The sequence below is a fragment of the Pipra filicauda genome, unplaced genomic scaffold (assembly GCF_003945595.2).
Source record: "Pipra filicauda isolate LSUMZ 115617 unplaced genomic scaffold, ASM394559v2 scaffold52_size3558583_pilon, whole genome shotgun sequence".
NCBI lineage: Eukaryota > Metazoa > Chordata > Aves > Passeriformes > Pipridae > Pipra > Pipra filicauda.
Window position 1 is genome coordinate 1,160,245 of NW_024104676.1, and position 16,946 is coordinate 1,177,190.

General features: G+C 40.9%; 1 protein-coding gene and 1 long non-coding RNA gene across 5 annotated transcripts in view; both read left to right on the plus strand.

Moving 5' to 3' along the window:
- The window catches only part of LDLRAD4 (low density lipoprotein receptor class A domain containing 4), a 279,863-nt gene that overhangs the window by 227,995 nt on the left and 34,922 nt on the right, over positions 1-16,946 (plus strand). The gene's annotated exons all lie outside the window — the stretch shown is intronic.
- On the plus strand, positions 307-5,161 carry LOC120324429. Its single transcript, XR_005565734.1, has 3 exons — positions 307-364; positions 4,736-4,805; positions 5,042-5,161. It is a non-coding gene; the product is annotated as an uncharacterized LOC120324429 (long non-coding RNA).

Genomic DNA, 16,946 nt, shown 5'->3' on the forward strand with positions numbered 1-16,946 from the left:
CAACCAGCTCCTCAAAGCTACCTAAACTGACAACCTTCTCCCCCACTGGGAGAACTTGGGGGAAAATAGTAGAGAAGGTCCCCAGCTGTGGAGCCTGCAGTGAGGACCCAGTATCACCAACCATTTTCTGTCAGCAGGAGGCCAACATCCTGTAATCCAAACGGGAGGCTAAAGAGGAGGAGGCAGATGGCACCTATCTGAAATGCCGCTGATACCTATCCTAGCTTACCAGATTTTCTTCACTCCTTGTCTGCTGGCATCATGTTTCACCATTTCAGTCCCTGTTCAGCATGGTGTGTTCCTGCTCAACGGGTTGCCTGCAGCACCTTCTCATCCCTTCCAGGAGCTGAGCCTCTTCATGCAGGTATCCCTTCTCTCAGTGGTCCCCCAGACACCCCTCCCCAGCTAAAAGCCCCTCTGCAGTGCTTGCCACACCTGGGGCTCAGCTGGTGGTCCCAGCTACATTTCTTATCATTTACCACAGTGGCTGTTTTCTTCTTGATAAACCCTTCCCACCTGCAGAAGAGATCTTTCACTTCACTGAGACGTATCTCTGATAGGCTGCATTTTAAAATGTGACTGCTAATATATTAAATTTAGCCAGATTTTTAGGATTTTTTCTCTTTTAATGTTTTTGTGTAGACAGAGGATCTCTGTCTACTCAATTTAAAAAATGTGAACTGGTCTTTCCCCGATCCATTGTTTGATTTTGAAAGATTTTGACTTTTGTAACTGTGCAGAAGATGTCACCTCAGTGAGCCTCAGCTCAGCGGTAAAGTCTCTATGGCCTAGTTTTTGGAAATTATGAGGATCCACTGATTCCTGAGTAGTCAACGGGAAACAGAGTGATGTGCATCTCTGAAAAGCAACCTTGTGACATAGAAAAATTATTATTTAAAAAAAAAAAGTGTACATGTATGAATATGAGAGTGATAGGGTACATTGCTGTGACTGTACCTCAAGCTAGCTGAGAGGCTCAGAAGGTTAGAGGCACCATAAAAGTTATACAGAGTCGAAGTCATCCCTGTGAGAATTTCGGTGGCACTTACTATGAAGGGGCACCTGAGTTCCAGGAGAGATTTAGTTTTTGGGTTTTAACTCTTAGCTATTATTAAAAACTAGAACAATATTTTAAATCTGGGTTTTTTTCTTTTTTAACAGGAGGGGGAGGGCTTTAGCAACTCTTCTTATTGTGTGTATTGATGTAATCTCCAGAGAGGTTACCAAGGTTAGATTTTTGAACAAGACAGTTCTGTAGATATGTCATTACATATTCAGAAAATGCAAATGCTGAGTTCTTTTGAGGCTCAACATTTTTGAATGCTGAGAACTTCTGAAAATGTGTCTCACTGTATGAAATTACTGTGTCATTAAAAAAAAAAAAAGGCAGTCCAGGTAGCTCAGAAGATAAAATGGTGTTCTGCATGGTTTGGGAGTAAGGACAGTCAAAAAGTGAGTGTTGTATAGTGAAGGCAAGGAATGTGTCATGCTTATGGCTTCTCCAGAAGTCAGACTTTTACCGCCATTTAGACACAGCCTTTTTTTTTTCTCTTGGCTTTACCACTTGCTTTCAGCTGGTGCTCAGGACAGTGGGTTCATCTTGCTGTGCCTATTTGTCAACTTACCCTTTGTCTGTATCATCCACTGTAACTTTAATTAATCATGGCTGCACAATATGTGTGGGCTGCATGTGGCACTGCAGGGACTCGTGGGTGCTGTGCTGCCACGTGCAGTGGTGTCAGTGTGGGGGTTTCCTTTCTTTGATACCACTGAATTGGAAGAACTTCTTCAGCTCTGTGTGTGTCTGTGTGCATTCTGTATATGTAAAGAGTGATTATAATAGTCACCTTATCTCACAGCTAAAGGACTGCATCAGAAAACTGTTAGAGGGTGGGTTATTGGCACCAAACATTTTCTGTCAGTTTGCAGTTCTTCAGTCTGAAAACTCAGCCAGTTTATGCTCTGCTTGATTAGATATACGTCCAAAATATTTTCTCTGTTGTTCAGAACAAGTAATTTTCAGGGGAGAAATCATTCTATCCTTTCTTTTGACCTTCTTAGTTCTGAGGATGCTGATTTGTTAACGATTCTAGATGATGGATGATGGATGATGCCTCTACAGAGATGGTGGTGTAATTACCAGAACCTGAACGCATTCATGCTGAGAGACCATATAACATGGCAAAACTAAGACTGTAAAGCCACTTCACGTGAAGAATTATTTTTAGGACATTAGAATACAAAGTTCTTGTTTAGAACTTTTCTACAGTTGTCTGTAAAGTGCTTTTATAAATAAATAAGTATTACAGCCTATCTCATGGCCAATGGAAAATGGAGGTATGAGGGTTAGACTTGTTTGTGACAGAGGTACAGACAAGAATGGAAGAGACTGGATTGCTTCCAAGCTTCTGTAGATTTCCTGCCCATTGCCATGCTGGTTGGGTCATGTTGCTTCCCACCTAATGTTTTTGTCCCTAGTAAGCTTTGAGTTTGAACTGGTGGTGGCTTGTCATGCCCTAGTGTCATTAGCATGTTTGTTTGAGGGGAGGAAACCCCAGAAAATGAAGAAATGTTATCTTGAGCCTTTCTGAATGTCAGTATTCATTCTTAATAGAGCTTGCTTTAACTTGCCTTAGTTCTTCTTTGGTGTGGTGAAGAGTGTTTAAGTATATTGAATTTCACGTTGTTTGATGTAGCAATACACATTAACATATGGTGAGGAGTAGATGTAAGTATATTGTGCTATTCTGCCTTCTATAACTAATATTATCATCTTGTTGCCACCTTAGTCTTAGTTCCTTCCAATTTCTTTTGTTTCAATCACAGGGAACTCATAATGTACACGTCATGTGGTCTGTATGGCAACCAAAGATCCCAGTTTGCCCAGTAAGCTGGTGGTGTTGGTAATGGTCTTCAATATCAGGGTCAGGAAGACTCAAGCACAAAACTTGTGGGTGGTTTCTTTTTGTGCAGTACATGCTATTCAGATTAGTGAAAAGATTCTAGAAACCTTTCTTTCTTAATTTTGTTAATGTACTTGCTTACAGTGTAATCTCATCTTGCATCCATCTGAAGCACAATACTGACTAATCTTTTCATTTGCTTAACCTGTTTACTAAACCCTGAGTTTCCCAGAGCAACAGGGATGACACATGAAGGCGACTCAGGTACAGTTTAAGAATATAGAGTAGCCTGGAATAAAGGGCTCAAGAATAGCAAGTAGGAGAGTTATTTACAGCAATTTAAGCTAATCTGTCTAACTGTGTGGGGAAGTTGAACAGAGAGCCCTCGCATGACAGGGCAGTGATATTCAGCATGAAAGCAGTGAGTGAGCTTTGCAAGAAGAGATCTAATACATCTGTCCTATGGTGGCCTTCCTTTTGAAGCAGATGTCACTAAAATGCAAAACTCCAACCACATGAAATTCATGAAGAGGCAAGGGCTTGCACCACTTTCTTCATAGACAATATTAGTTTGTTTTTAAATAGCTTTAGATTGCCACTCAAGATATGTGGTGTTCCCGTAGTTATGTTAGTGTACAGATTGAACGTCAGGGTCTGTATTTTAAGTTATTTACAGGTATCTTAAAATTGACTTTTGGGGATGAGAATGCTCTTCCCATATCCAGAAATAAATTACTTTGAGAAAGGGAGATAAACATCTATTTGACTGTTTTAATCCACTGAGCTTAAGTATTATATCCTTCTCCTGCAGAATATTTTTCTCCAACAATTTTTTTGAGCTCACTTTACTCAGAAGCTTAGTTCTCTGAACAAGGGAGACTGGGAAACTGGCATTTGTAAAAAATATGGTTATAAAATAATAAAACCATTTTTAAAGAAAGAATTTTACTCAGTTATAATTCCTGTTTATTTTCCTAGTTTCAGAAAATCTCCCATTGTTGCTTTTGTACATATGAATGATTTTATAATGTAAGGTTGAAGGCACTGGCAATGTTTATGTGGTTTTGCATTTTTTGTTAGTATTTTAATTATCATCAGTTTCTGTAATCAGACCATGCCATTAACATTCCTTCTACTCGATGCTTAATGGGAATCAGAGTTGAAGTTTGACGTGAAACAACCGTATTGTTCTTTGTTCCTCCTTCTGTGTCTGCATGTATAACTTACACACATACACACATACATCCTCTTTTAATTAGTAAGTAACAGTGTTAAAATTTTCTGAAAAAATGATGAGAAGGTGAGAGAAAGTCCATAACAAAATGATAGGGACGAACAGCCCAAAGAACTGAATGCCTTGATGCAGAGGACTTCTTTCATTGAGCAGACACACAGTGTCCATCACAAGTACTACCAGCACTTGGACGGCTCATGTAAATGTTGTAGTTCTTTGAAAACCAGTAGTACAGTACTGAAAAGTGAGGGTGTTTTCAGCTTCATTTAATTATCAATTACTGTGTTCTTTCTTTGAATGACCTGCCTTCGGTAGCTCAACAGCACCTTTTTTGTCCCCTCAGAATTTTCTGTGCTGTGAGCTGTGCCCTTACAAATGATTTGAACTTGTGGAAGTGGCAGGGGCAACTTTCGGAAACATGTAGCTGCCAAGTTTCCTGTGATGTGATCTTAAAATAGACCAGACTGGGAAAAGAGGGGAGGACTGTCACCAAGTGTGCTCTGCATGTCAGGACTGTTTTTACTTGATCTATATCGGCTGGTGAAGTCCTTTGTGAGCAGAAGAAAGAACCTCACCCCCACCCATTTCCTCTTTTCAGGCTATTTTGGGCTTGCTGTGAAGTTCTCAGTGTACTTTCTCAGCCAGAGCAGCATTGTGAGCTCCTTCTGGTAAATCACATTTTCGGGTTGAGGTGGGGGTTGGGAGGACTATAAGGAGGAGATAGGAATTTGTCTTTAAACAGATTGGGGGTTGTTTTGCCCTTCATGTGTGCAAGAAAATACTCATTATCCCACTGAACGTCATTGAAGTTTCCATGACATTCCAATTTTTTGACCAGGGTTACCTTGATAGCTTTCACTCATGCTAGAAGGTGGTGTTGACATTTTCTCTTTTCTGTTTTAAGGAGTCATGAAATTTAACGAAGAGCTAGTCCCAGGAAGAGGCATCAGGATCTTAAGGAATTTGTGGAATATTCAAGCTGAGTGTTCTTATTAGTGCACGGTTGAAAAATGCCACTGCATAAACATACATCACTGATCTATTTCTGTAGTGAAGCAATAGCCTAGTTCTCTTTTTTTTTTTCCTCTGGAGTTTCCACCAGAATAACTCAGTTGTTTTTGCTGGGATTGTCGTTGATTCAAACCACTATGGGAAAAACCAAAACGGGAGTCTAATTTCTATGTGGATGTAAAGAGTCTCCTCTCCTTAGCACATATTCCCAGAAAAACATAGAGGGCAGAAAAAAAAATTCTGAAAGATGATGTGGAAGTGTGGGATAACACACTCAGATTTCTCTGCATAGAAAAGTCAGTATGGTATGAAACATTACAGGTGTAAGAAAAGAAAAATATGTGGGAAGGGTTTAAGGAGTTTTGTCACTTGTTTGGTTGGGGCTTTTTTCTGGGTTTTGTTGTTTTTTGCAGAAATGCACAGTCCTGCAGTTCCTCAAGTCCTCAAGACTGTTACTACTTGAACCTACTGAAAGCTGAGCAGTTTGGTGGAAGAAAGATTTGTACACACTGCAAAATTTTCTCTGTGTTGTTGTTCTCTCTAGCCTAATCCTAGGGAATGTTTGATTGAAAGGCTGTACTTGATTAAATGTAAGCATTTTTTCAGAGAACCCATGAAAAAAAGTCATCTGGGAAGGGAAAAAAATGACTGATTTTATTTTTTTTTTATCTCATTAAATTTAAAATTCAAGAACAAACAAGGAAAAGATTATTTGGATCTTCATGGATCATAGTAAATCACTATAATGAAAAAAACCCCGTATACCTCACATTTAGTATTTGAAAAGTCTTTCAGGTTTGCTTTTGGGGAAAATGCTCCACGTGCAGTCACATGTGAGGTCAATTGACAACTCTGACTTCTCAGCATGGACTGATATGTTACTTTTTTGTATTGTAAACACAGCAGTCTTCTGAGTGTGTGCATACCCCCAAACAGATACTTTTTGCTACCATTTTAAAAGGGAACAGGTATTTCCCAGAAGAATCAGATGTCTTTGTTTTGCCCCCGAATTATAGTTCACTATTAAGAAATAGTCTCAATGCTTCAAATGTCTTTTATGCTTGAATTAGACCTGAAGTCCTTGGGGGAGAGTTGAGAAGGAAAGGAGATGGTAATTTAAAATTTCTACGTGACTTAATCTTGTGTTTGTTTGCTCAGTGTTAAAATCCTAAGTAAAAGTCCATGCTTTAGCGTTAACACATGAGAATGTTTTGCAGATGTAGAAACTTGAAGTCAGACCTGATAGCACCGTGTTGCCCTGGTACTTTTATCTTGTCCCATCTTTTCCCCTGTCTGCAACATCTTATTTTCATGGCAGGGGCAGTTCCTTAAACTCTCTTGCTGTTTTTTTCATCACCTGATGGGCTAGAGCAGCGCACGTTGCTATTTTTTTTTTCTCAGAAATATGTCCTTGAGTCTTGCTCCCTTGTCTGTGCACCAAAACCAAAGTATGTTTTCTTCAGGAATTGCTACCTTTCACACAATGGTCCAGGATACCAAATTCCTAACTTTTTCCTTAAAATTCAGAAAGCTTCAGCAAGAACCCAGAAGCCTTGGTGGAGTGGGCAGAACAGTCCAGCTTAGGTTTCCAGGCCTGACTTTCACAATGTAACTTGTAGTTTTCCTATTTGGCTGTCAGGACTAGTTCTGGAGTCAAGTATATTATATTTAAGTTATCTCAAAGCTTACTGCATTGTGGTTGTGGGTGGGTTCTGTTAGTTTGTTTAATTCCTTGCTCCTGAAAATCAATCCTGCAACCTCCTGCTGCTCACTTTTGGAATAAAAAAAAATTAAATAAGTGGCATTTTCATTTTGCTCTGGTGATATATTTTGTTAAGAGGTCAGTCCAGACACCTTCCATGGATGTGTTTTGGTAAAAAAAAAAATCATATGAAATAGCTCCTTGTGAATATTTCTCTGGAGGCAGATTGTTTTACGATGGCAGGCTATGGAGAAGGATGGCTGTCAGAGCTGGGTACGCAGGGCAAAACACATAGGGATTCTTTTGTGGGGTGGGTGAAGCGCTTCTGCCCTGGTGAGCCCAGCGCAGACAGCCCGGCCCACCTCGTGGCACTTTGTGAGGAGAGTTACTGTAAGCAGGCAAAGTGTAGAGGGTCATAAATTCTGGGAGCATCAACATCTTAGTCGGTGCCAGTCTGCGAGCAGGAACTTTCCTCAGCCAGGCATGGTTCCAGGTGGCTGGAGACAAGACAGGGCTGCGTATTTACAGCCCCCACAGCCTGTTGCTAGAGATAGCTGCCACTGCGTGAGAGCCCTCGTTTGTAGTAGCTGGGTTGTGACATTAGCATAAGATACTTTGTGCAGCTGGGCCATGCCAGTGCCAGATACGAGTGCCATGGTACGGGCTGACCCAGCTGCACTGAAAGTCTCATTCTTTCCTCTGTCCTTTTTTTTTTTTTAAGATCAACAATGCAAAGGGAGTGTTACAGCTAATGCGCTCTTGCACCCACGTGCATAATATACGCAGACATTAAGCAAACACAACTCACTTCTTTCTTTCCTTCTCTTCAAGTATTGTAAGGGTTTCTTCTTAAACATCTGCAGTTGCCCAAGATGATTTCTTGCTCTCCTAAAGGCAGAAATTGTGGTTCGGAAAAAAAAAAAAAGTGTGCTTGTGTATGTAGACATATATATGAGAATAAAATATGTCCCTGTTTGCTATTTCAGTTCTGCTTAGGGAAGAGCAGTTTTGAGTATTGAAGTAATGCAAGCTGAACATTTTTCTAATGAGCATAATTTTATTTGTGTTGGAAATACTGAAATAATGCGTATTTCACAGGTCAGCAACTAAAGCCCAATTACATACTGATTTGTAGATTGCCCAATTGTGAAGGGGCAGCAGTCAGCTTTTCTTCCCCAGTCTAGAGTGTCTCACAGGTATATATTTACAATTCCTACATCAGCTTCATAAGCATAAAATGAACTCTGATTCTCTTAGTTACCTTGAGGGTTTTCTAGTTCGGGAATGGACTTTGTTTCCCAAGTTTGTCTCTAATCCAATAAAGAAGTTTAAAGCATTACTATAAAAGAATATATATCAAATATAGTTAATTAATATTGAATAATGCTGACAAAAAAGTGAAGAAACTTTTTGTTACTATTCAAAAGTGATTATAATCTGAATCAGGATTTACCTCAGAGCAAATCACCATTCTAAAACATTCAAAAATAATTTGCCAAGACTTTAAAAAAAAAAATTCCTTAAAACAGTGATGTTAAGAAAAATCAACAAATTACATCTAATCAAGAAAAACTTCCAGTTCTTTTTATTTGTTTACTGGCTTTTTATTTTCTCTTGGGAAACTCTGAAGCCAGATTTTCAGGCTATTCTCTGCAATTATGAGAACCTGGAAAGATTAGTTTTTAAAAGAAAGCCAAGTTTCTCAAGAAGAAACACTACTCCAGGAACTGGGACTTCTGGAAGAAAGAGCAAATGCCATGGTATTCGAGATGGTTTTGTTGACTTTTGACTTTCCCACAGGCCGGAAGAACCATGGTCCTTGACAAACAAAAACGATGGTGGATGGTTCCCAATAAGATCCCCTTGCGAATGTCCTGATGTTGGCAGATGCAGGTGTGAAATGCTGAGTGTTATCAGTCCCCAGGGAGCAGTGACAAAGAGCTTTGAGGAGCAACGAGAAGGCAGGAGAGGCCAGTTTGTCCCTGTTTTTTTAAGTAGTAGAACATGGAGCGATGTGAGAGATGAAGGGTGGAGCTGAGTACTCGCATGAGTAACATCTGCAGGACTGGGCCTGATCCTTTTCCCACTGAACTGAACAGGCATCTTGCCAGCCCCGGCACTGGGACCAGGATCTGTGCCAGCAAAAAGAAGGGAAACTGATTAGGCTTTTTCTATGGCCTGCTCAAGAAGGAAGCGAAAAATAAGAAAAGGCTGAAATAGGTGAAAATAAATGATACCATTAAAATAGACGCTTTGGCTAATACCCATAGGGACCTGTTTTGTAAGCAATGTCTTTAGTCCTGCCAGTTTTCCTTCAGACATGTGTGAAGCTTCGTGCTTGGTTGGAGGAGTCAGTCTCTGGGTTTGGAGGTGTGGGACATGAAGAACTGGAATAGGAGGTAGATGGCCACTGGCATTTCTGTGGTGGGGTTGCCATGAGGGCAGGGAGAATGTTTTTCTCAGCTTGGGAATGTTGCATTGCAGCTTTAAAAAAATTGGAAATACCATCCTCATGACCTGGATCTTTTCCCTAAGCTTTTCTTTTCTTCTTTTTTATTATAGTTAATCTTATTTCTAAATACCATTTTTCTTTCCCCCAGGGAATTCAGTAGGTAATGGCATATTTCCCTCTTTCTCTAGCCCAGTTAAATTTTGAGGTGCTTTTTCCTTTCTGTAGAGGGTTTTTTGGGTTGTGTATTTAAGTATGGTAAATTAGAGTAGAAATAGGTCAACCGATTAGTAACTGCTGGTTTGCCTTTAAAAGCAAATCATATTAAAAATTATTCTTCACATTTCTCAGTGTATGTGCCAGCTATGTGTAATTTTAGCTTGTGGTAATGGCAATGGATCATTTGGGGCAAGGGAAAACAAACCCTCTGGAATCAGAACAGAAAGCAGAGTAAGTAAAATAATGAAAGCATATGTAATTATTTCCTAAAAAAATGTAATGCTCCAGTGAGGTTTCACGAATCCCACATGTAGGACAGTTGCAGCTTTGAACCTAGTGTATTTGGAAAATCACTTATCTTGGTAGCACAAACATAACTCATTGACTGATTTGAGAACTTTTCTGTTTAAATTAAATAAAGAGAAAATTTTCCTATTTACTGTTTAGTCCCTGGAAGCTTGTGGGCCATAAGCAGAGCTGTTACAGTATTGGCACATTTGAAAACATGCATTTATACTGCCTGTAGAGTTTTTAAGGTATCAGATCAGCTTGTAGTGATAATACCCACATTGTGTTAAAGCAAACTCAAGGGTAAAACATATGTACTTGGCAGTCCTCAGACAATAAAGCTGTATATTTTACTGCTAAAATTTTGTCTTCCTACTTCAGCACTGTTCGTTTTGGGTAATCTTAAATATCACAACGTGCTTTTCCAAAATTGACTGCAGTGATTGCATTGAACCTTTTGATAGACAAGCCTCATTTGTAAAGGAGAGATTATCAGTGACTTGTTTGCTATACTTCTAAAAATTAATTGCTTGGCATGTATTTCTGAACTGGTTGGGGAGCTCCTTTAAACTTGTCATACTCTGAAGTTCTCTCCTAGTTAATGACTGCGGCTTAGTCTGCACTAGAAAATGGCACATCAGCGAGGGTTGTTCATAAATCACTCCCCTAACACATTCAGCTGTGCCAGCAGAAGCTGGAAGGTAAATGAAATTATTTTTAAAAAAATTTTTTGCTGGTGTAGCTTGTTCCATCCAAGAGACAGGTTTAAAGTGTACTGTCTGAGGGCTTCTTTGCACATGTAGTCTGTGTAAGGGTAAGAGACGGTCAACCGGCATAACTTTATGAACTCCATTAAATTTTCTCATGCTAGAGATATTTCCAATTGCCAAGATGTCTTGTTTTCGGAAACCCTTGCCAGGCTTACTTAGACCCAAGCAATACAAATTTAGTGCCTTTTTAGAAGTGAATTCATTAAGTTAGTGGAGTCCCCTCCTTGTCTTGATGAGTTAAAGGGTATTTCTTATAATCAATCTGATCAGCAGAATATAAGTTGCAGTCTGATCTGAACTCTAGTGCTGACCTGGCTTTGGGCATAGCATCGTGAAGGCACCTTCCAGGGCCCTTCCAGCCTAAAAGGATTCAGTGGCTCTGGGCAGGGTTGTGCCAGTTCATGGGCGGTGAATGGTGCAGCGTGTGCTGTATGTATCAGAATGACTTACGTAGCTTTCACAGATGCTGGCAAGGTGAGCCAAGAAAGTTGCATAAATGGATGAAAACAATTTCTTTGTGTCATAGGTGTTTTCTGAGTGCCTGGATCTCCCTTCTGCTTCATCTGGTGATCACTGTGGTTCCTCTGCACTTTACCATCCCTGGAAAGTTTCAAAGGTTCAAGGCTAGCAGTAGAAGCACTTTTAAACTCTGAAGTGTTGTTACAGGTCCTGTTGTTTTTCTGATGATGTATCTTTGACATTCAGTGGTGCTTGCCATGTAGAACAGTTGTGGTCGATCTACCATCCCTCCCTTGCACTCAGTAACCTCAATGAGCTAGCAGTGTGAAGGAAAACAGTACAAAATTCCCCAATTCCTCTTTCTATGGGTTTCCCTTTCCCCATCCTCGACGTGGGGGAGCCCAGCTCTAGTTCCTTCTCCGTCTGAAGAACCATTTCCGACGTCTTGTGGGACGGGGAAGGGGGACTCCAGAAACAGGGTTTTTCAGGCCCCGAGCCTGGAGGGGAGAGGTGCCCTCCCCTCCCCCCCCCACCCACGTGGCTCCATGGCAGGCACAGAGACAGCACACCGGGCGTGGAGAGGAGGCAAGAGAGAGTTTATTGTTGGGAAGGGGTTTATAAGGCTTTTAGGAGGGTCAAAGGGGAACCAATCACGAGTTCAGGGTCACACAAAAGAAACCATCAGGTAAAGGGTCAACAGCCAATAGGAAGGGGTTAAACAAAGGACCAATGGGACGCCTCGGGACATCTTTCCCAGGACACTCCTGCATGGGAGATAACAGTTGCTGTGGGGGGTGTTGGGAAGAAGAAACACGTGTTTGCAAAGGGACCACAAAGAGCCATTTTAAGACATGTTTAAACAAGTTTCTCATCAGGTATAGTGCTACATCTTTCAGTGTTCAAAATTATGTTTTTTTTATGATCCTTTCCTTCTCTTTGGCACAGAGGTGATAGTCCACATGGATTTGCTGAGTGTGGTCATGGATGTCAGAGAGGAGATCTCTCATCTCCTGCTTCTTTGTCGCTGTGCTGGCACCACTTATGTTCCCAGTAGTGTGGTGCCTCTCCAATTTCCTGTCTCTACATGCCAGATCATGGGAGTTAGACAGTCAGCAGTGCTGTACTGGGGCTGGAGCCAAAGAAGAGGAGCAAAAGACGTGAGCAAAATTCTTTCCTTAGGTGAAGCTCTGCACTACGGGTCTTAGGTTATTGACTTGGAATGACTGACCTAAGTCTTTCTAGCAATTTGAAGGTGGGGCTTGTAACTGGAAGCCTCCTGTCCCTTTCTTTTTTAAACTATTCTATTCTAACAGTGTTGCCATTTGAGCTGGGTTTGAATTCTGTGGAGTCTGCAAGGCTGTGAAGAAAATCTTGGAACTCCTGTCTTGCTGTCCTAGTGATCCAGTGTTCACTCAGATTTCCCATGTTGTTTGCCAACTCATTCTGAGACTAAAACTAACATAAAGACCCAGAATGTTCCATGTAAATGCTCAGATCCTGCAGGAAAAAGTTCTGCAAAGCAATCTAAATGGTAGTAGGAACAATGGCTTATTTTGGGACTTAAGAGACACTCAGCAGTAATTTGGAGACTGTGAAAGTCTGAGGTTGCTAACACTGAACTAGCGATAGCCAAGCAAGGTTCTCTGCAGAGTTACAGTTCTGGCGAGCTGGACCCTTATGTAAGCGGGAATAACCAACCACGGAACAGAGATTGCTCAAAGTGCCTCACAGTGGCAGAATTTCATTTGTTATTAATGAAATTGATAAGTTTTGTGATCCAGTGCAACTTGAGAGAGAGCACTAGTTGGGCTGCCTACGGGTTTTGAAACTCCCTTTACAAGATCACCAGCTACTACAAAGAGCTGCTTTCCAGCTAGCATGGCACAGGCAAACTGTCCTGTTTCCATCCTTGAGGTTTCTTACAGATCCTGCCTATTCTCCACAGATCTCCCTTAATTGCTGACATTCTTGCTGGCCTTTTTATTTGATGACTGCCAGAACTGTCACCAGATCTCTAATCTCAAATCTGTCAAAGGTGTAGCAGAACCCAGCTCACTTACAAAGGCTGTTTCATCCTTTCTTTTGTGACCTGACTTAAACTGGGTTTTTTAGGATGGAAGACTGGTTACCAATTTTTTAATGCCGTGGGAATGGTTGTCTGGGAATAGCTTCATAGTTACTCTCTTATGATCCAAAATAGGTAGAATCATGGATATATGTGCATCTACTTGTGAGAGAAGGCTGTAAGGCTTTTGGTTCATTTAGGTTTGGGTAGTGTGGTTCATTTCTTTTTATTTTTACTTTACACTGGAAGAGAGATTTGTCCTAATTTAACAGTAATCCATGATCTGGAGGTAGATTATGTTTGATAATGCCATAGTGTTTGTAGAATGATTAGGTTTTTTATTTTTGGCTGGTCTCTCTTGTAATAGGATCTGTGTTTTGGGGCTGCACTCTTTGCAAAACTGAGAATGAAGTTCTACAGGGCTTAAGGTAAATCAGTCTTCTTCCTCTTGCCTCCCATGGTGAATTGCTCCGGTGGTGGTTACATAAGGCAACCCAGCTGAGCAAAGCCGCAGTAAAAGAGAAGCAGCTTGCTACTCACTTTCTGTCAAGTTGCCACACTCCTTCTGTACATGCTGCTCTACACCAGTTGCACATTACCGCAGCAAATAGCTTCCAAAACTCCAGCAGTTCTTTCTCCCATGTGCCTTTGCTTGTTAGCATGGTTGAAAAGCTTTTGTGCTACTGCAGCGTAGCTTGTCTGCTGATAGACACAATAGAAAGCAGTTTCATAGTATCCTTTTTTATACTTTGATAGCTCTGGCTGGCCGTATGTTTCTGCTCCTGGAAAAGGAGTGAATTGAGTTTCTGGAAATGTGAGCAATCATGGTCTTGAAGTTGAGCAGCCTCATTTGAGGCATTTCCACTGAGGGCCAGATTCAGGACTTGGAAGTCTTTGGGAGGAATCTGGAAGTTCTTTGCTGGAAGGGCATGTGGAAATCCAAGGCAGCATTATTTTTCCAGGGTACTGGATACAAGTAGCTCATCAGAATAAGGAACTTTTCACCAATCCTCATTTACCTTGTGTTCAGAAATCAAGACTGTATTTTAACAGGTTGTAAATGAGCAGTTTTTAGGCAATTTGAATCAGGTGATGTGCAAGGCTCACCACATCAAGTGGCACAATCACTCTTCCAATTAGAACTAACTTGCAGCTGCCCAGCTCCTCCATTATATAGGGTGTAGGTTTCCTGTTGTCCCACAGTGAAGGTAGGAGGAAGTATGCAAGAGCATGACAGCTCTGGCTTGCAAAGAGCTACTTTTTTGCTGTTTCTACATTGTTTGCTCCGTCTAAGTTAGTGAGATACCTTCTTTATAGTGGTGGAGTACAGCATGAGCCTCCACTGGCATGTTCTAGCTACCTTCCTACATAGTTGCTTTCATCCAAGTTGTACAGTATGAAGAAAGACTTGGCATTGTCATCCTGACTTACCAAATTTTGTATTAGTCATGTCTCTTAGGGAGATGGTGGCAGTTCTTCACCTCCCACGCATAGCCTACATACAGTCTTTTACCAGGCTCAATATGGATTTTAAAAAAATATATATCCTGATTCTTCAGCTCGTTTAACTGCAAATGGCTGTAATTCATAAATGTTACAGTTTTGTTTGTCTTATGAGAACTGTAGCCTGTGCTATCAATGGTATTTTTTGCTTCCCTTCCCCTTCTTGCTGTTGCGGTAGGGCAAATTGCATCATTTTTAATAAGATTAGAGCTATTTGCATTTTAAGGTGTTCAGGGTATTAGCTGGCAGTGTGTCAGTTTAGTCTGTCTGAGCTGGCTTTGGTCACCTCCCATAAAGGTTAGAGAGTTCAAAAATATTGTGCCTGGTTGAACTGAGAGTCTAGACATGTCTGGAGAGATCCTTAGTTTTCAGGGTTTGTCTAAGCTTTGTTTCAATAGGGGTGTGAAAGCTACCAAAAAATGACAAGCTAACACAAAGGTTTGAAAGTCATTTGAGTACATTGTGGGTGAGAAATGCCTGTATCTGTACTCTTAGTCAAAGAACAGTAAAGGGCACGCACTGAAAAAATAAAGAGCACTGTCAAGCAAATAAAAGGCCCTTTATTTGTGTGTAGAGATGGAGAAGGAGTTTGGGGTTTCTTCTTGTTTTAACTATAGAAACTTAGGTGTGCCATTCAGACAGGTTGTAGTCTTCTGCATTTGGCCTGATTCGTGCAACCTTTCCTTCCCTTCCCTAAGGCTTCGAGACTGAAAGAAAAGAGGAATAAATATGCAAAGTATTATTCCTGCAGGACTGCACAATTTGCCACTTCTGGAGGCCCAGCTGCTGGTTGTGGCCCTGTGCTCCACGCAGTTGTGACCATACTTCTGTCCTGCTCAGGGACCTTCCCTGCACACCACCTTTTGGTTCAAGAGGGCTTTCCCTGAAGACCCCCAGTTCTGTGCCTTGAACAGGCATGTTTCATTTTCTCCCCCAATTCCAGTGAACCTCTTTCACCCTTTGAGGATAGAAATACATATTGTCCAAGAACATGGTTTTCATGGGAAGATCTCGAAACAAGAAGCAGTACTGCTCCTATACCTAAAGCTGTCCTGAATCGTGGAGAGTTTGATGGGTCTTGACAGAAGTTGGATAGTTGCCTGAGCCTTGACAGATGCCCCTGTGTATTGTGTCCTGTCTGGAGGAGTCACTGTATGCTGGAGTCATCGTACCTTTTGGTACTTTGAAGCGGTGGTTGAAGTAGGAGTGCTAAGGATAGGCCATGGAGACTGCTTTTGCAGTTGATGACAGAAAGACAAAACACTGGAATTACACCCTGGATTTCTTTTTCCCCCAAAGCTTGAAGTTTCTCAACTAACAGATGAAGTAACCTGGGAGAAGGGCAAAGGAACAGTAACATAAGCAAAATATGCCTGCTGAGGTTTCCTAGAGAGGAATTAATGCAGAGCAGAAGCTATTTGCTTCTGCAAGTTTCTACAGGCAAATTATATTCTTGACCACTCTTCAGTTCTCATGATAGTTGGAGTATTTTAAAACTTTGATTCCTGGAACTGTACAAATGAGAATGTCAAGTTTCATTTAAAAATTACAGTAAAACATGTTTCTAGCCTTTCAGACTGCAGCCCAAATCTTTAGGGTATGGCCTGAGTAAACTCAAATATTTCTGAACAACAGAAAACAATGGAAATGTATTTTTTTAGTTTTGGGATTAACTTTAAGGGGGCAATACTAGAATTGTCAAACCTTCATCATCAGTAGTGCTAAAGGCTCTTGAAGGATTTAACCACCTCAGCAGTTATGTTTAATTTGAAGTGTGGAGAAGAGAGCAGCCAGTTCATTTCCCTAGTTATTTCGGCACCATTGGTGATGTATTTGTGGGTTTGTATATTTAATATAGGCTTTGATGTTTTCCCTTATGCATCTTTTTATTATATAAATAATGTCCTTGTTTCTTGGTGTTTTTTGTTAGTGTGTTCAAATACATTCATCTTTTGTTTCACCCTTCCCTAGTGACCTGTTACATTTAGTTATAGGATATGCAGAAAGGAAATAATTAGTCTAACTTTGATCTGCCCTTGAAATTGCGTTGTGCTTTTAAACCACTATAGAAAACGAACAGTAAATTTGTTTCTGCTCTCCTCAGCAACAAAGCGCAGAGTGAATCTAAGCACTGTAAATTATTTTACTGTGATAGCCTAAAGAGCCACTTTTTAATAAATGACTTGTAGATGGAGACTTCTCTTTCCAGCATGGAGATGCTGCAGACAGGGCAGTGGTGTGCCAGAAGCTCCTAAACTGTGAAATCAGAAGAGACCCTTAGATCATAACTTCTGAGCACCTGCGTGGGTGCCTGCTCCGTCTCACCTGCTTACTTTCATATAG